This window comes from Glycine soja, chromosome 15 (assembly GCF_004193775.1).
Source record: "Glycine soja cultivar W05 chromosome 15, ASM419377v2, whole genome shotgun sequence".
Lineage (NCBI taxonomy): Eukaryota > Viridiplantae > Streptophyta > Magnoliopsida > Fabales > Fabaceae > Glycine > Glycine soja.
The window spans coordinates 30,502,524-30,519,308 of NC_041016.1; the positions used below are offsets into that span (position 1 = coordinate 30,502,524).

Here is a 16,785-nt window from a genome sequence, read left to right on the forward strand (position 1 = left end):
ATAATGGTATGTACTCAATATAGTGAACAATTATGGCTATGCGAGAGATATCTTATATTGCATGATGATAATAATAACAACAACAACAACAACAACAACAACAACAACAACAATAATAATAATAATAATAATAATAATTAGAAATGAACGAGATAGATATTTGATACACACATAACAAAGAAAACTAACAACATTTCTACCTCAACAGGAAAGAAGAAATTTTGACTATAATTTGTTATCACTCATAAATATAAAGGGAAATGATTAAAATACATTGAGCAAGCCTACATAATTTGTCATCAAATTAAATCAAACACATAAAATTAATAAATTATATAGCAAAATTTATAGTGTTGGAAATGGAGTCGGAATCGCCTGCATGAAGGAAGAAACAAAAAGAATAAAAGGAAAAGAGAAGAAGATTCAGATGAGAAAGATGGAGAAAGAGAAGATTGAGGGAGAAAACGCAGAGGGAGAAAACACAACAACGGAGAAAACTCAGGAGAACGTAGAAAGAGTAATGGATAAGATACACACAATTATAAATATTAAGTGGAATTAAATGAGCCGTTAAATCCGCCAATCAGGAAGCGGCACGTGGCGAGGGTGCTCAAAATTGAAGCCCTAAAACCCGCACCGCTAAATTTTGTCTTTTCTTGTATTTTAATTAAACACTTATCATACATTATGAAAAATTACGTTGTTACAATTTGGGCTGTGTGGAGTAGATTGATGGTGTTGTGGGTGTGGTGACCATGACTTTTGAGTGAATAAGTTAGAGAAAGGAACCAAAGAGAGTGATGAGTCAATTCCATTAGTCAATGTAACAAAATTGATGGAAAAGATATAATTAACATAATTTTGAACAAAAATAAGATTTGATAGAACTTTTCAATAATTAAAAAACTCAATAAATTTTTTAATTATAATCAAACCTATGTTGAATCTATCAACGGATACTAATTAAAAAAACAATTATTTTACAGGCCTTACAAACTCAATTAAAATTAAATTCAAAAATAGGTGGATATTGTTTTAAATGAAATATAAGTAGCTTTTTTAAAAGCATAAGTGTTTGAGAAAGGAAGTAACATAATGAATAAAAACTGGTGGAATGAATAACAAATGAATTAGAGTAATTAAGTGGGACAAATGTTACACAGTAAATAGCCCTGAAAATGTGGAATCACGGGTAATTTGTTGAATTTGTCCCTTGTAGTTGTTTGCTCTATGAGATATTGGGTTTATAACCCATAGCAGCAAGCATCACGGGAGGGAAAAGGAAGGAACAACGTAGAAATCGCAAAAGTAAAAATCGTAAAAATGGCAAAAAGATACTCTGAGGTGGAGAGCTTGCATGCAAATTCAGATAATTAAGCACTGAGGAAAATGCATAAAAATTATAGCTTACCTCATAGACTATCTCCTAAAACTCTTAACAATATCAGAAATATGAGTTTAAGGAAAAAATTGCAATGAAGCATCCAAAAAAACCGCAAAAAGTCAGACAAAAAAAAATGTTCATAATCATTAGAAGTTCAGCGTAAAGGGGAAGAAATTGTTTCATACCCTAAGGTATTTGACTAACAAGATTAAGAAAAATATAAATCAAATCAAAGCCCAAAAATATATAGTTGTCTGTGGGATGGTCTTTAACTGGAAAGAGTGTCATCCTATATAACTTCTGAAAGGGAAATACTGGAAATTATAGAATGTACTCATTTTATTCCCGTACTAAAACTGAGAATCAACCTCGAAGAGTACAGTGTGTACAATAGTCACAGAGAGAAAAAGAAGAAGAAAGAGAAATGTTCACTCATAACCACCCTCCCTCACTACTCCTTCTCTCCCCTCTAAATACCACTATTAGTTGTTTACATAATCCACCAACCTAGAGTTGGGTTTTCTCTCTCTCCCACTCTTTCTGTTACCCATAGTGGATACGTGAGATTTGGCAAATATTCCCCTCTGTTGAGTTGTCTCAATTGAGTCATTTTTTCCTTCTAGAAGCTTTCCTTTATCTGAGATCATTACAATGCCATCCCCTTTTAAAACAACCTTGTCCTCAAGGTTGAAGTTAGGAAAGTTAGCTTGGAATTCAGCAACATTCTCCCAAGTAGCTTCTGCCTCATCCGTTCCCTCCCATTGCACTAACACTTGAGGTACTTTCTGGTTGCCTTTTAGTAGAGTTCTTACCTGCAGCAGCTTACTAGGCATGATAATTGGTCCACTTTCTGTTGTGGTTAAAGGTAAAGGCAAGTATTGTTCTCCTGGTGTTCCTTTAAACAACTTCAGCTGAGAGACATGGAAGACATTGTGTATTCTAGCTTCTGCAGGTAACTCTAACTTGTAGGCCACTGCTCCTACTTTGGCCAGAATTTTAAAGGGGCCAAAGAAGCGCATTCCCAGCTTATGATTCTTTCTAAGAGCAACTGAATGTTGTTTGTATGGTTGTAGTTTAACTAGAACCAAATCTCCCACCTGTAGATTGACATCTTGTCTTTTCTTATCAGCCGGATTCTTCATATATGTCTGAGCCTTCATCAAATTATCCTTCAATTGTCTCAAAAGTTCATCTCTAGCAGTCAATTGCTCTTGCACAGTTGGAACATCAGTGATTTCTGGTTGATATCTCACCAAAGTAGGTGGATCTCTACCATACAAAGCTTTGAATGGTGTCATTTGAATACTCGTGTGATAAGTAGTATTGTACCAATATTCTGCCCATGCTAGCGCCTTGTACCACCCCTTTGGATTCTCAAATGTGAAGCACCTCAAAAACATCTCTAAACATTTGTTTAATACTTCGGATTGACCATCCATAGCAATATCTTCCCACACTTGTGATGGAATGGGTGGTGGTTGCAATAATCCTGTAGGTAGAGAAGTTGCTGTTTTAGCTCTCTGACAGATGTCACAACTCTGCACAAAGCTGTTTACATCCTTCTTCAATGATGTCCAGTAGAATTGGCTTGCAATTCTAGCTGTAGTTCTTTTTATCCCAGCATGCCCCCTATGGGAGAGTTATGAAATTCTTTCAGCAGCTTTTGAATCAATTCTTTTTCCTCAGGAATTACTACCCGATTCTTCCAATACAACAAATTACCCTTGATTGTGTAATGTCTCTGTGATTCTGGTTGTTGTTTACACAACTATATCAGTTCCTGCAATGCAACATCTTCTGCAGTATACTAGCTTGAGGTTCAGACCAAGACATCATCATCATTCATGACAAAGAATCAGAAGCTAGATTTTCCTTTCCGACCTTGTTTTCAATCACCAAATCATATCCCAAAAACTTGTGTAACCACTCCTGTTGTTCAGGTGTCTGTAGGGGTTGTTCCATCAATGATCTGAAGCTTTTTTGACCAGTTTTGATGATAAATTTGTGTCCCAGCAAGTAGTGTCTGAACTTAGCTATAGCTTCAGCAATTGCTAACATCTATCTAAATTAGGCAGATTTCTTTTGCACTCTAGCTGCAAGTTTCTTGGAAAAAAATGTTATTGGATGGCCATTTTGATGTAATACTGCTCAAATACCAGTGCCGAAAGCATCAGTTTCTAGAATGAAGGGCAGTTGGAAATTAGGAAGAGCTAACACTAGAGCTGAAGTCATGACTTTCTGCAATTGAACAAATGTTGTCTTTGCCTCTAGTGTCCACTTGAATGCTTCTTTTTTAAGTAAATCTATCAATGGTGCAGCAAGCTTCGCATATCCTTTGATAAACCTTCGATAGTAACCAGTGAGGCCTAACAAACCTCTCAGCTGCTTGATATTGAGTCGTGTAGGCCACTCTAGAACTGCCTGCACCTTAATAGCATCCATAGCAACTCCTTCACCTGAAACTATATGTCCCAAGTACTCTATCTCCAATACACCAAAAGAGCATTTAGACAACTTAGCAAACAAAACATTTTCTTTCAACACTTTCAATACAACCTCTAGATGGCATAAGTGTTCATGCCATGTGGAACTATATACCAATATATCATCAAAAAACTATAACACATATTTCCTTAAAGCATGTTGGAAAATATGGTTCATCAAACACTGAAAAGAAGTCGTAGCATTGGTCAAACCAAATGGAATTACCAACCACTCATAATGGCCATGGTGAGTTCGAAAGGCTGTTTTATGTCTATCCTCAGGTTGGACAAGTATTTGGTGATAACCAGACCTTAAATCCAGTTTAGAAAAATACTTTGCACCAAATAGTTCATCTAACAGCTCGTCCACAGTAGGCATAGGGAAACTATCTTTTACAGTTAAAGCATTCAAGGCCCTATAGTCTGTACAAAATCTCCAACTACCATCCTTTTTTTTACTAAAAGAGTAGGTGATGAAAAGGGACTATTACTAGGCTGAATTATTCCCTGATCTAGAATTTCAATTACCATCTTTTCAATTTGTTCTTTTTGGTTATGAGGGTACCTGCAAGGTTTACCTTGACTGGATTTGAGCCTTCTTTCAAAGGTATAGCATGATTCTATTTTCTCTGTGGTGGCAGACCCACTGGAGTATCAAACACAGCTCTGTAAGTGTGCAGCAAAATAGCTAATTCTGGTGCAATGTCATTTGGTAGACCCTTCAGCACGTCCACCTCTTCCTCTGTCTTCATCATTTGTACTGCAAAACACTTTGCAATAGAACCAGTAGTTTGTATTCTTCTCAAAAAATGAAACTGAGCATGCTTTGGTGTATGAGCCTTTTCTCCCTAAAATGTGACAAGCTTCCCATGGTGAATGAACTTGATTGTCATGTCTGCATAATCTGCTACATGTGGACCCAAGGTAGCCAACCAAGTCGTGCCTAGAATCAAATTTGTCCCAGCAACTGGAAGAAGATACACTGGTACAGTTAGTTTGTGCCCTTGTATCAGCACTGGTAACTCAGTAATGACCCCTTCAGCTGTCAGATACTGGCCATTGCCCACTAAAACTTTAAAACCTGGTGCTGGTTGTACTAGTAACTTCAGGAATTTTGCAATTCTAGGTTGAATGAAGTTATTAGAACTTCTTCCATCAACTAAAACCTGCACAGAAATTTTTCCAATTTGACCTTGAAACCTCAATGTTTCAACACTAGTAGAACCATTCAGCGCATTTAATGACAAGTGATGCTCAGCGTGCTCACCTTCCACTGATGCTTCACCCTTGTCTGGTGGTACTACACCACTTTCACTGTCCTCAGAATTCTCTGTATCATCAAATAGTAACATCATGATCTGCTTATTGGGGCACTTGTGAGCCGTTGAGAATTTTTCATCACACCAGTAGCATAATCCTTTGTCCCTTCTGAGTTGAATTTCGGCTGCTGAAATTTGTTTGATATTGGGGTTCTTTTGGTTAGGGTGCATTGGTCTGGTGGGGGGTGTTTGTAGCAAAGGTGGGTTTCCTATTTTGTGGTTGGTTTCATTTTTGTTTGGACTGAAGAGAGTTCTATTGGGTTGTTGTGGGTTTGTGTTTGGGCTTTTTGGTGGTTTAGAGTTATTCTGGGTTTGTGTTTGGGTGTACTTTTCTTCATAGACTTTAGCTAAGGATACAACCTTAACCAAGTTAATGGGTGAGTGTATCAGGACATCCCTATGAATTTCTGGGTTCAATCCACTAATGAAGCAATCAATGAGAGCTTCATTACTAATGCCATAGACTCTGTTCGACAGGGCAGTGAATTGCAAGTAGTATTCAGCAACAGAACCAGTCTAGGTTAATTTGAAGAGTGTTGCTCTTGGGCATTCATATATGGATGGGCCATAATCGTGCTCAAGGGCTCTGGTAAAGTCTTTCCAGGAAGTGAATGGGTTTGTTTTCTACATCATTTGGAACCAAGGTACTACATCTTGATCCAGATGAACTGAGGTAATGGTCAATCTCTCGCTATCAACAGTCCCATAATAATCAAAAAATTGCTCAGCACGAAAAATCCACTCGAGGACGTTCTTACCATCAAATCTGGGAAAATCCAGCTTGATATTGCGTACCAGAAATGGCAATTTCTGTGAGCTCGCAGCCCTATGGGGAGATGTCAGAATCATCTTGTTCTGGATCAAAGAATCAAGCGCCGATGAGATGAAATTGAACTTGGAATCGTTACTCTGCTGCATTCCTTCTAACCAATCTAGCAAGATTTTGTTCGTGAACTCCAATCGAGACATTTGAGCTTGCACATTCTGAATCGTCTCTGCGTTGTGCTTCACATCAGCACTGAGCTCCTTCATTCGCGTGTTATCTGCCATGGCGTGATGAAACCACCAATGAAAGGAAAATACTGGAAATTATAGAATGTACTCATTTTGTTCCCATACTAAAAATGAGAATCAACCTCTAAGAGTACAGTGTGTACAATTATAAGGACTGAGTACAATAGTCACAGAGAGAAAAAGAAGAAGAAAAAGAAATGTTCACTCATAACCACCCTCCCTCACTACACCTTCTCTCCCCTCTAAATACCACTATTAGTTGGTTACATAATCCACCAACCTAGGGTTAGGTTTTCTCTCTCTCACACTCTTTCTGTTACCCATAGTGGATACGTGAGATTTGGAAAATATTCCCCTCTGCTGAGCTGTCTCAATTTAGTCATTTTTTCCTTTTAGAAGCTTTCCTTTATCTAAGATCATTATAACTTCTTTCCTAAATTGCAATTCCCACGCATGCTCGTCAAACTTGAAGAAGAAGACAACTTCATCTCCAAGCATTAAGTTATTTTCAGACAGGTACTGAAATCATGGTTCCGCAAGGGATGGCAGACCATCATGAATGGTGATCTGCCACTGGTTACGTCTACCATAACCACAGTGGACATGAATATTTTTTTTTAGCCAAACAAATAATTTGAAGTAGCTGCTGGAAGAACTTGCAGCCGACTTATAACAGCAATTGAAGGACAATGTTATCTAAATATAAGGAATATAAAGGACAGTTATTTTGCTAATAGTTTTGTTTGACTATGTTTAAGAAAAGTTGGCATAGAAAAACAACAACATAATTGAGTGGGTTGGAAAATCCTACCAAAGGCAAGTTGTGTTGCACCATCTCTGGTGTGGCATCAGTTGTAAAGATGTGCCTTCTTGTTGTAACCACTGACCTTCCCGTTGGTTGCCCATGGATAGGCCCCATGACATCAACCTCAAAAATGTATTTTTGTCGGGAGCAAAAAACCGGATAATGACACCGTCGTTAATGTTGTGGGTTCTCCTAAACTCTTTGAGACCATCAGCAAAAAAATAGTGGTTGCCATATTTTCGTACCCTAACAAAATGTGTGCTTCCATTGTGGTAAAATAAAACATAAGTTGGGTAATATGGCCTCCACTGTCTATGGTAAGACAAAGGGACCTCAATAATGTTCTGCAAGGAAACGTGTAAAGAATAGAAATAAGTTTTTTTTTGTATGTGGAAAAAGGAAAATGGGAAAATAGTTGGTATAGTGAATGCCGACCTTGCCAACACGAAATGCCGCTAAAAATCGGGTTTTTGCCATCCAATGGGAGGGGCCCTATAGCACAATATATAACGTAATCAGTAAAAGAACAAAATATGGAGGAATTTATAAAAAACTGAACAGAAACATGCACCTCCAAAACCGGGTAAATGAGAAAACATTGGGTGCAGTTATGTCTGGGGTGTAAAGAGGATATGTGTAAGTTTGGGAAAAGTGGATGCTATACATGTAAGGAAGAATTCTCTAGTAATAGAAATGTGAAAGATTAATGATAGAGGAAAAGAAGAAATATATGAAGGACCATAGTGGAACAGATAGTGATAAGGTTAAAATGAAGTCTGGTAAACTGAAAGAAACTTACAACAATAGAGGTAGATGCGGAGGTACTCATGTTGTCATGTGGAAGTTTAACGTGTCACACAAATGGAAGGAGTTACAATGAATATAGTAAATATAAATATATGGCAATGACTATTGGAAATATTAGCGGTGAACAGTTGCAACGAATAGTTAATAATGTTCCTTTTGTATTTGTCTTTTACGTTCCCCTAAATTGTGTATATCCAGTCTGTATATATTTATGATTAGACAGAATGGTGGTAGCATTGGGAATCAAAAGTCATCAATTGTGTAGGATAATAATTAAGTGGATTGTGATATGAGATGCGCAATAATTACTGTGCACTGTTATATGTACAGTATACTTCATATGAAGTTAGAAATAAACGACGGGAGTTAATATTGGATAGTGGGGGGCCTTGTCTAGCAATCAATGTCTTCCAATCAATGTCATAGCCTAGGGATATTTCACAGAGGGTAAACTATGCAGAAACCAATGCAAAATGAAAGTATAAATTGCAAAGTAAAGCTCGATCAATTAAAATCCCTGAGGAACGAAAAGACTTAATAAGAAGGGGAAACAAAAGCACAACAATGACGAAGATTTGTTGAAAATAAAAGCTAACAGCAAATTGTTGAAAACAAACAACTGGGCCCTCAAAATGGCCCCAAAAGAACAAAGAACAGAAATTAGCAAAGCATGGGAAAAAACCTGTAAAATAAGGGGAAAAAACGAAACACAAGCATGCACAAAATAAATAAATGCAATGTCAACCATGGACAACATAAACAAAAGCAAACTCAACCATGCACATGGAAGACCATAAATGCATACATATTAAATATAATTGAACCACGACGGAAACATCTTACCAACCTAACCATTGACTCAATTCTGCGAAAAAATTAGAAGACCATAGAAGGTGGCCAAAATAAGGAAAAAGAGGAAAAATCGAGAACAAAAAAAGCAAACAGAGGAAGCAAAATAAGGAAAATAGAATTCTGCAGGTGGAGCAACCAACAGAAAACAAAGGCAACACAGTAGTAAAATTACCAAAATAAAACTTCATTTAGGCATTTGACCAAACACATAACTTAGAACCAATTTCACCAACAATCTACATGGCAGAAAACAAAAGCAAGCCAGCAAGCTAGTTGCAACATCATTTTTAGCCTCATTCAAGTACTCTAAGAACTGGAACCAATAATCATCCTACAGAGTGCAAGACAGTATATAATAGACATGCATAAGAAAAAGAAAACATCCATAGGAATCAGCCAACCTGCGGGCACAATTATATAATAGACATGCAAGTGTCAGCATTACACCAAAAAAATATAGAAACAAATAATCGTCAATGTATCAGTTTATAATCAAAACACACCCACAATTTTTAGGAAATAAATTGCAGCAGAAACTGACTGAAAGACAATGATACAAAAAATCCAACCATATGCATTCAGAAGAAGGAAAAAATCTCAGGAAAACACCATAAAAAAAACAAGAAAAAATATTTAAGCTAAAGAAAATAGGGGATTTATTCCCCAAAATTTGACAACCAAAAGGAAGGCCAAACCAAAGTTGATGCCTATGTTAAAAGGTATTACCTTCATTTGCCACAACCAAAGAGAACATCGTACCAAACTAAACTACAAAACAAACGGGAACGACCTCAAATAGAAAAGGCAAAGTAAGGAAAAATCCAAAAAGCACATGTAATAAAACACAAAATAGAGGAAATAGAAGGACACAACAAGCATGCGGTACAAGAAACCCAAAAACAAAGGAGAACAACCTGGAGAAAAGCCCGGCAAATCAACTAATACAAACTGTCCATGAAAATGGAAATCCATAGCAGCTCGCAAACTTGTAATTAAAACAGTTTCATAAGCAAGTTGAATATGATGACACTAGCAATGGGCATCAATCACATAAAGAAGATAGGTGATAAACATAATTAGGGGGCTGAAGTACAATGGCAGTGCATCTCTTAAATTAGCAGTTCATTTGCAACATATTGATTCTCATTATATATATATATATACATATAATTTGGTATCCAAATATATTAATCATGCTTGTCCTATCTGAACATATATAACACCACACCAATCAGAAAGAAGTGGTTGTAAGTTCACTGTATCAATAGGACAGAGCATAAACCTGAAGAGAAAATGTATGTCAGAAAACTATTATCTACATACGCACTATTCTCTATTTTTTTTTCTTTTTTTTATACCTACAGCACATTGATCGCCTAATACACTCCACAACAAGTTCTTGTGTAATTCTATTCCAAAATAGAGTATATATCATCATCATATTATGTTGACCAATGACCACAAATGCAAGAAATTAAAAACTCAAATTGTGAGTAGAACAGCTCATAGGATACCAACTATCCCAATCTCTAATGCAAGTATCATGATCCAGACAACGAAAAGAAGCCCAAAAAACACAGTGATTTATCTTATGTTTCACCTTTTATGATTTATCATATTTTCTTATAAAAAATATCAACTTGTATCTTTCAAGCATCAACATTGGTTGGAAAAGAAGATCCAAGTCATAGTCAATCACAGGCAAATCAAGGGTGGATAAACTTCCACACAAACACCTATAAGAGAAGAAAATATGAAGATAAAGGCCAAGTGCATAAGTAGTTTTTAACTTCTGGGAGAAGCTCAATTCATTTTATCCTTTTTACTTTCACAATCTAGAAGTAATACCCTAATGACAGAGTGGAAGAAAACGTAAATTATTGTAACAAATCATAAAACCTAACAACATTCCTTCATAACAAAAGACCTTAACTTTAATCAAAGTTACCTGAATGAGACTACTGGCCAATTGAAAGTCTCTGATGATACTGGTATAACAATATTCCCAATGTTCGATCGAGATGCATAACAAATTCTAAACACAATAGCATCTGAACTCCTTCACACCCAAAATGTAAAATATGGCTTACATACCACCAATATTGGATACCCTTTGCAAACACACTTTTAATTTTGAAATCAAGCTCACAACTTGAAGGAAGGGTTTCAAACCTATACCATCACAATGACTTTTATCCCACAAAATATCATTTAGCATGATCCTCGCCTCAAAGAAATTAAACAAGTAACCATATTTATAATTTATTTACATTTTTTTCCACTAATTAATACTTTTATTAAAAAAGGAGTCCACTTCACCATTACAAACAACATCAAATGAGTGAGATGGAGAACTAATTATAATTCAAAGCCCAAAGCTACAAGCATCCAACAAGTTAAAAGGTGCATCTTCATCATTTAATGAAGAATTTTATCAAATCTCACAAAGTCCATTAAGAAAAAAGGCTAATAAACAAGTTGTCACAGGTCGAAGTCCAAAGCTACAAGCATCGGAGAAGTCAAAATATGCATCTTCATCATCAAATGAATTTTATTCAATCTCAAAAAGTTCATTAAGGAGAAAGGCGAATAAATAAATTGATTTGACATCAAAGTTTAAAAAGAAGCACACAAAAGAAAACAAAATTCAACATCAAGTCACCAGCAAAAGGAAATAAATACAAAAAGTCTATTTAAATGAAAAAATTTCGATGTTTTATTCGCATCACTTTTATGTGCTTTATCATTATGATTGACTACTTTCCTTTCATTAAATATATATTTTTTAGTTATTTTATTATGTCAATTTCACTTTATTCTTATATGGTTCTTATAAAAATTATACACAACGCTTACTTCTATCTTCACGTTAATTAACTTTAGTTCAGTGGCCAGCCTCTAATTTTGAAATATTTCCTTATAAATATAATGATAAAGAAAAAATATCTTAATTTATATGTAATTTTTTGATCTCCTTTAACAAAAAATAATATAAAATATCATTGACATTTATACTTTTAAATTTGATTTAGTAAATAAATAATTTATTCAAATATTTCTTTAATGATTTACAAATCCGCACAACGCATGGATATTTGTCTAGTTTGAGTAACACTACTAGAAAGCGCGCTTTTTACATCGGTCAAAAACGACATTCTACATCGGTGCTCAACCGATGTAGAATACGACGTCGTTGTTAGTGTTATGTTTGAACATCGTTCCAAAATCCACCGTTGTAGAAATATAACGTTTTCTACATCGGTCCTCAGCCCACCACCGATGTAGAAATTACATCTTCTAAGTCGGTCATCCCTTGGTAAACGATGTAGAATATGTCTGTTTCCACATCGGTGCTGATGTCAGGAATATTGTGGAAATATGTAGTTTCTAAGACGGTGCTGATATTAAATGTTAAATGTTGAATTACCTACAAATAAATTTTAGATAAATTAAATCAATATTACGATATTATCAATATTGCTAATAATCAATAAATATTATTATATAATATTAAAATCAATATTTATAATTAGAAAACTATTTTATATCTTACTAATAATCAATAAATATTAGTAACATATAAAATATTTTCTAATTATAAATATTAATTTTAATATGAAAAGCTGCATATTTATAATTATAATATTATCTAATTAATAATCAACAAATATAATTAAACATTCATGAAACTAAGTATATAGTTGCTGATTGGATAGTTACCATTGGTATGACTTTGAAGATAATTATATAAAAATCATCATTATCCTTTAAAAATCACACAATATACACAATATATTTCCATAAAGAAGAAACCACACAATATACACAAAGCACATTATAATATTATGGTCTTCTAAGAAAACAAAAATTATGGGACAGAGAGAAACTTGTATGTTCTATTTAGATACTTTATTACTAAGTTTTTAAGTAACTTGTCATGAGAGCCATCTTAAATTAGATTCATATCATATAAACAAGCTAGTCAAACTAACTTAATTAGTACTATAATACATAGTTTTAATTATCGTAATCGATTAGACATAACTAAAATCTTTTTCCTTAAAAAAAATAAAAACTTTAATCAAATAAATCTTTTTAATTATAATAAAAATAAATCTCATAATAAATAACATGCAATAAAATGTGAAACTGTTCTCAATCCTTCCTACCATGTCATTTTCCCAAGTCTGATATATATCTACTACTTCCTAACAACTAAAAGAAATGGGAAATTTACAAAGAAGCAAATTAATTTTTTTGTTAACGTCTCTCCCCTAATTTTAATGGTAATATGCTATAAAAATATTAAGAAAACCAATGTTCACTTACCATTGAAAAGGCGAGACATCTGGGCAGCTCAAAAAAATATACTGTCAACTAGAGTACTTAAATCATTGTGGTTTAGACATGTGCAAGGCCAAGACATTTCCTGGGTACACTGCAACCTGAATTTTAAGAAGAAAATGTTAAAATTTTAGTATAAGGTCATTTAATAGCAAAAATGAAATTAATTCAAAGAGAGAAGGTAAAATTTATCAAAGGAAATAACAAGGCATCAGAAAACTTATCTTCACTATTTCCAATTTATTTGAATCTTCTTCTTTGTTTAGCATAGTGTATCACTTTGTTGTCTTCAAATTCAACTTTAGCCCAGCCAATGTCATCTTGAATATATTCCTGAAATCAACCGCGTGCATAGGCAGATATTTAGCTTTCAGGCTATCTAAATGACTATGTGAGATCATTTTTTATTAACAACATCATCCTAAATTTTGATTAATGTAAGATCAATCTCATGACCTATCTCATATCCTGTAAGACAAAATTCATGACCTATCTCATATTTCCTAATATGTAGTTCAAAATAACGATGAGGAGCTAGTTCATACCCCTACTAAATGTCATTCTTCCTCTTTGGAAAAATCTCAAACTATTAACCCCAAATGACGCACAAAGCACTTCATGAATTCACTTTTATATTGCCAATATTTAAATAATCAATGTTCTTTTCTTATTTCTTACATAAAACATATACCTTATCATCTCCAGCACATCACAAACAAGAAAAAAAAAATCCTCCAAACCAGCAATTGCCAAGGGAGAGCTAGAAAAGCACTACAAGAAACGTCTTTTAAGGAGTCATGGATGTAACACTTATGTTATGTTTCTTGCCTGTGGCTCTATATAAATATAATACACACACTATCCGAATCTAAGATCACAATCACCAAGTTATTTAGTTGGCAACCAAATATATATTTCGTTTGAAATGTAAGCCTTGAAATCAAGCATGTCAAATATATATTCTGATATATTAATTCTCAGGATGGCTGCATTAGGTGGGCCCCATAGTTTAAAAAAACCAAGCTTAAATATAATTGGTCACTTCAAATTAGTAACTTGAGTAGAGTCAAGGAAGGAACCAACCTCTTCGAGCCTTTATTATCTACTACTGCTTGATACCTAATAGCATTGAATCCATAAGCAATTGCCACATCCTATAGATTAAAGAAAACCAAGAATAAAAAAGACATGCTTTCTCAGTGAAATGTAGCTAGAAATACAATTCATGAGATTAAAGCAACTGCACATTATAGGGTAATATGAAGTGCAATATGTTTATACTGATAGAATGTTTTTTTAAAAAAATACTAAGATTGATACTAATAAAAATATTCAAGAGATTAAAACTAAATTTATTCATATTTACATGTAACCAGTCCACATTCAATTGCAGATTCATGTAACCAGTCCAGATTCAATTCAACTATATGTATCCAATTCCAAACGTGCCCGCTACCAAGATGTTTGTCTTAAAGAAGGCATGTGAAAAATTAAGAATACAAAATAATATCTTCCTAAAGCGGAGAAAACAAGGGAGGGAATGAAACCAAAATTAATATATCAACTCAAAATTTCTCTCCCATCAACCTACATATTCCATATATAGAACCAAGAAACACAAATGCCAAACTTGGTGTGGAGATTACCATCCTACTCCAAAACATAGGCACCACAAATCCAACAAAAAGACCACAAACAGACAACAATAAACTTTGAAATTACAATCTCAGATTGTCATCATACCGTTTCAATATCATATCCACACTGACCTGCATATCTAAGTTTTGACCAAATTAAAATTACAAAAATAAAAAATAACATTAACAAACTTTAAAAAAATTTAACAAACATGAAAATTTATAATTAAACGACGGTGTAATGTTTTTTGTGCATATTATATTTATTTTTTAAATTTGAACAAACTATTAGGAATTGATACATACTCTGTCGTATTTTTGTTCTCTCTTAAGATTGGCTAAACCACCATAGAGGAGTGCACTGCCAAGAACCAAGAGAAGGTTTGAGAGAATGGAACCCAGCAGGGACAACCTCACAACATGAACTTTGTTCTGGTGAAGTGCTAATCATGCTATGATCATCTCGGTTGCATTTGCACATGTTGCATTCAGAAGACCTCCAACTGAATTATCATCCACACAAACCAAAAACTAAATTGGTTAATTTTTTTTACCATACACTATAATATGCAAAGTAAATCTCTGTGCATAATGAATTTTGGTTCTATGGTACCTGTTGGGCCGGTGAAATATGCAATTTGCCTTGAAGTTTTTGAGTACTAAGAATTAAAAAATAAGTTATAAACATATATAAAATTGTAGTGAGTCTATAGAGTTAGGAGATGACATGCAAACTTACTCAGTCAGGAAGCTAACACATTCAGCAAGCAGAGCAAGTCCAAGTAGGCTGAAAGCAAAAAAAAAAGTAGGAAATGTAGCAAAAATAAAAAAGACGCGTCTCATTAAAATTACGAATGGAATCTAGGATTAACTTCCAATTTTTCTTGTCATACCTGTACATATAAAACAAACTTTAACAAGAATAGGAAATGTAGCGAGCTCGGATTCGCAAAGTGAAGCAGGCACTGAGCGCACTCCTGGTTTAGGGAATAGATCTGCTGCATGAAGGGGGTTTAGGGTACAGATCTGGCATTATTTCAGTGGCGGCACGCGGTTGCGATAGTGTTTGGGTGGTTGTGGTGTCAACGGTGGTAGCATGCGGAAGCAATGGTGTTTGCATGGTGGTGGTCGTGCGAATTTGGTGGTGTTGCGATGGTTGGAAGGTCAAAGATGAATGGAGGCGCCGACTGTTGATTACGGTAGATGTGGTTCAACAAAAAAGAAGATGAATACAAGCAAGAGGAAAATACCTTCTTCGGCGCCGTGATTTGAGAGTTATGAACATTTTTGCCGTGGAGTTCTCTCCATCTTGTTTTTCCCATAAATGAGTTTGGGACTTTTGGTTTATCTCTCAATCTGGGAAAATCCTTCTCATCATTCTTGGAGTTTTTGGGAAGAAATCGAGGGCACGGGAAGCACAATGGACAGAGAAGTGGAATTCCAGCAACCACGAGAAGCACAATGGAAGGAGAAGTGGAATTCGACCAACCACTAGCAATTAAAATTTAATTTATTATTTAACTTAAAATTAAAGACGGTCAATAGTAAAGACTGTCTTAGTAATTATAAAAGCAAATACGGTTTTGCAAACACCGACCTAAACACTTTTATCAAATACGGGTTTTATATGACCGTTTTAAAAAAGTTATATTCAATTTAAAAATGCCATTACTTATTTTCTACATCGTTTTTTAAAAAATCGACTTAAATTTAACAACTTATTTTCTACATTATATATATATATATATATATATATATATATATATATATATATATATATATATATATATATATACTTTTAAGATTAAGAAAGTGAATTAGCTAAATTAAAATCTTTAACTAGTAAATAAAAAAATCAAACAAACAAGAAAAACAAAAAAGTTCAACAAAAAATATCAAATTATCAACGAAAAGAGAGGGATTCGAACCCTCGGTACAAAAATTTGTACAACGGATTAGCAATCCGATGCTTTAGTCCACTCAACCATCTCTCCCCAATTGAAAAATAGAATTAATTTGTTTATGCTATATCACATAAACAAGAAGAGCAAAAAATGGAGCTTGAGAAAAAAGACTTCTTTTTATCTTATTTTTTTTATCTTATCTCTTTTTTTTCTATTTGATTTCGATTCATTATTAT

General features: G+C 34.3%; 1 long non-coding RNA gene and 1 pseudogene across 1 annotated transcript; both read right to left on the reverse strand.

The window, feature by feature from the left end:
• Positions 1 to 1,866: 1,866 nt before the first annotated feature.
• Positions 1,867 to 6,236, reverse strand: LOC114386056 (annotated as a pseudogene).
• Positions 6,237 to 11,686: 5,450 nt separating this feature from the next.
• On the reverse strand, positions 11,687 to 16,097 carry LOC114386396. Its single transcript, XR_003661073.1, has 7 exons — positions 15,539 to 16,097; positions 15,385 to 15,432; positions 15,259 to 15,304; positions 14,952 to 15,148; positions 14,092 to 14,162; positions 12,994 to 13,341; positions 11,687 to 12,091 (listed from the first exon to the last, which is right to left on the reverse strand). It is a non-coding gene; the product is annotated as an uncharacterized LOC114386396 (long non-coding RNA).
• Positions 16,098 to 16,785: the final 688 nt, after the last annotated feature.